Below are 4,120 nucleotides of genomic sequence, written 5' to 3' on the forward strand. Positions count from 1 at the left end.
TCACACCATAAAAAATAAAAACACTGATAAAGAGACTGCTGCTGAAGGTGCTTCTATGAGCTGCTGGATCAGAGGTGTTCACATAGTTTTCCACACACTACTGAGGCTGGACTTTGGTTTTTATGACTGTATTTTGCTGCTTTGTGTGATCTGAGCAGGTGGAGAACGGTGGATGAAAGAGGCCCCAGTTTTGCACCCTGTGGAACACCGTATTTGAAGAAACAAAGTGGTGTTTTAAATAGATTGTAAACAGTTTGTTGTTGTAGCAGAAAGTTACAGAACAGAAATGTTCTGAAGTTTGTTCGAGTGGAAAATATTCAGACATATTCAGAAACTCGCCGTTTCACACCATGAAAAATAAAGACACCACCAGACTCCTTTAGAACCGAAGAACCTTTCAGCTGAACCGAGAAGTCCAGCTGACCTCATTCAGGGGGTCACCTGAGAACCTTCTGTCAGCTCATAAACTCTCAGGTTACAGCCATAAACGTGACCACGAAGGTTTCACAGAAACACAGAAGATTTATCTTCCTCCCCCGATCGCCAGCGACCTCTTTCATAAAACGCTTTAAACTCCAGCGAAAACAGTTCCAGCAAAGAAAAGAATCTGTTTCTGCCCCAAAAACCTTCCGACACGCCGTAGTAAACAGAAACACTGGATGGATTTCCCATCTGCTGGAGCGTCAGCTGATCTGACAGCTGATTGGCTCTCAGAGCGTGATGTCACCGAAGTGTCAGCAAAGCAACAGGAAGCTCCGGGGCGTCCCAGGAGGATGGGTGTGTGTGTGTGTGTGTGTGCGGTCGGCGCAGCGTGTCTCCTCGGCCGCAGGCTTGTTTGTTTTGGAAGCAGAACACACACCGAGCCGACCAATCACAGCAGGATTAGGACTTTTTGGGAACTTTCAGACTCTTTCTTGGGAGGAACTCAGATAAGAGGATGATTATTTCTGCAGATTGGGTTTGAAAAGGTGAAAGTTTTCTTCCTCAGTCGGGACAGTGAATCAGGAGCTTTTCAGATACTTTTATGAGTAAATTACAGCTGAAATGAACGGATCATTAAAAAAAGTACAACCCAAAGTCTGAAAATCCAGCTCCAGCTCTTGTGGTCTGAGCTCAAAATGGAAGTGGACCTGACCCTGAAACAGCAACATGGGTTGTTTGGTTTGAACGACCACACACAGGCGAAACCTCGGTGTTTCAAACCCAGATTAAACCCAAGAAACTGGTGGTTAACCTGCAGCTCCACCCGCCTGCAGTTAAACTGGGATCTGACCGGCCCAGCACCACCGACCCAGAGCCCCTGGTCCCATGGGAGATGATGACATCACACAGAAAACCATTTCAACTGACTGCTGCTGAAGGTGCTTCTACGAGCTGCTGGATCAGAGGGGTTCACATAGTTTTCCACACACTACTGAGGGTTTATTGAGGCTGGACTTTGGTTTTTATGACTGTATTTTGCTGCTTTGTGAGATCTGAGCAGGTGGAGAACGGTGGATGAAAGAGGCCCCAGTTTTGAACCCTGCGGAACACCGTATTTGAAGAAACAAAGTGGTGTTTTAAATAGATTATAAACAGTTTGTTGCTGTAGCAGAAAGTGAATCCTTTGCAGCTCTGACATCGACTGAAACTAAAACCGAAATGTTCTGAAGTTTGTTTGAGTGGAAAATATTCAGACATGAACCTAAAAAACACATGCTGGCAAACTTTAGTTATATGATAACTTTAGTTATATAATAACAAGCACTTTGAACAGAAACGTTCCCATTTCACTGCACGGTGATCAATAAACTCATCAGTATTTGTTTTTATGACTGTATTTTGCTGCTTTGTGTGATCTGAGCAGGTGGAGAACGGTGGATGAAAGAGGCCCCAGTTTTGAACCCTGCGGAACACCGTATTTGAAGAAACAAAGTGGTGTTTTAAATAGATTATATTTATTATAATCTATTATATTTATAGATTATTATTATATATTTATTATATTTGCTGCTGTAACAGAACATTTTCGTGTCCCTGGAGCGATGAAAGCGACGTTGTTGTTGAAACGAAAACCGAAATGTTCTGAAGTTTGTTTGAGTGGAAAATATTCAGACATGAACCTGCCCTAAAAAACCATGCTGGCAAACTTTAGTTTAGCCAGATATATATATATATATATATATATATCTGAATAATAACAAGCACTTTGAACAGAAACTTTCCCATTTCCCTGCACAGTGATCAATAAACTCATCAGTATTTGTTTTTATGACTGTATTTTGCTGCTTTGTGTGATCTGAGCAGGTGGAGAACGGTGGATGAAAGAGGCCCCAGTTTTGAACCCTGTGGAACACCGTATTAGAAGAAACAAAGTAGTGTTTTAAATAGATTATATTTATTATAATCTATTATATTTATAGATTATTATTATATATTTATTATATTTGCTGCTGTAACAGAACATTTTCGTGTCCCTGGAGCGATGAAAGCGACGTTGTTGTTGAAACTAAAACCGAAATGTTCTGAAGTTTGTTTGAGTGGAAAATATTCAGACATGAACCTAAAAAACACATGCTGGCAAACTTTAGTTTAGCCAGATATATATATATATATCTGAATAATAACAAGCACTTTGAACAGAAACGTTCCCATTTCACTGCACGGTGATCAATAAACTCATCAGTATCTGTTTTTATGACTGTATTTTGCTGCTTTGTGTGATCTGAGCAGGTGGAGAACGGTGGATGAAAGAGGTCCCAGTTTTGCACCCTGTGGAACACCGTATTTGAAGAAACAAAGTGGTGTTTTAAATGGATTATAAACAGTTTGTTGCTGTAGCAGAAAGTGAATCCTTTGCAGCTCTGACATCGACTGAAACTAAAACCAAAATGTTCTGAAGTTTGTTTGAGTGGAAAATAGTCAGACATGAACCTAAAAAACACATGCTGGCAAACTTTAGTTTGGCCAGATATATATATATATATTTATCTAAGATAAAGATGGCACAGAAGAAAGAATAAATCTGAATAATAACTTTGAACAGAAACGTTCCCATTTCCCTGCACGGTGATCAATAAACTCATCAGTATGATTTATTTACCTGCATGAGGACCTCAGACATTAAAACGTCTGATTAATGAGAGGCTCCCTGCTGCAGCTTAAGGTGGTCTGCTCTGGGACGGGTTAAGGTGGTATTCTTTGCTTCAGTGTTTTTCCACAGCGGGCTGCTGGGACTGGGGCCCGGTCGTCTTCCTCTAACAACATAATCACATCAGCTGCGACTGTCGCTGGCAGCCTGAAGCTTCCCTGGAAGCTTCACAGAGGAAAACCTGCCTGAATCACACGAGTCTGGCTCCTAAACAGCCAACATGCTCCAGGCTCTGGTTTCTGAGCATTGCTGAAGGAAAGGTTGTAAACTCAGGATCTGATCTATAAAACATGATGTCTCTGAGTCGGAGGATCAAGACGAAGCTCTGAAATCTGCACCTGTTTGGACTTTAAATGTTTGTTCAAGTTAAAACTGGTCAATCCTCCCATTTATAACAGTTTCATATCGACTTTTTTCTTCTATGTCCCATAAAAACTTTGTTTTCATCAACTGTGACTACTTAACTCAGAAAAAGGCTCCTAACTCAAGGGATGAACCAGTGTTGTGTCGACACAGAACAGACAACTTAGCAAAGAAGCCATTTTAAACTGGATCTTTAGGCACTTTGTCACAAAGACACATCATTTGTTCCCATTTCTTTAGCTGCATCTATGAAAAACAGCAAAGAAAACACAGTTTGACAGACAGAAAATAGGATTTCTGCAGCAACAAGGTGATTCCCAAAGAGCTATTAGCTGAAAACTTGGCATATCTCAGCATGGTGTGCAGTGTGTCCTTAAAACATTTGAGGAAACTGGACAAGTGGAGGACAAAAGAAGAAGTGTCAGGCCTAAAAAACTATCTCCAGCAGATGAACAGGATCTGAAAGTGATGTCCTTAAGAAAGAGGAAAAAATCCAGCTGTGACCTGACAGGACCTGAGAGATGCATCTGGACCTTCAGCTGATCCATCTACTGTTGGCCCAAGCCTCATCAGAAATGGGCTCCATGGAAGGGTGGCTGTCAAGAAGCCGTTCTTAAGGAAGGGAAA

Source organism: Leuresthes tenuis, unplaced genomic scaffold, assembly GCF_036924035.1.
Source record: "Leuresthes tenuis unplaced genomic scaffold, fLeuTen1.0.hap1 SCAF_16, whole genome shotgun sequence".
Classification (NCBI taxonomy): domain Eukaryota; kingdom Metazoa; phylum Chordata; class Actinopteri; order Atheriniformes; family Atherinopsidae; genus Leuresthes; species Leuresthes tenuis.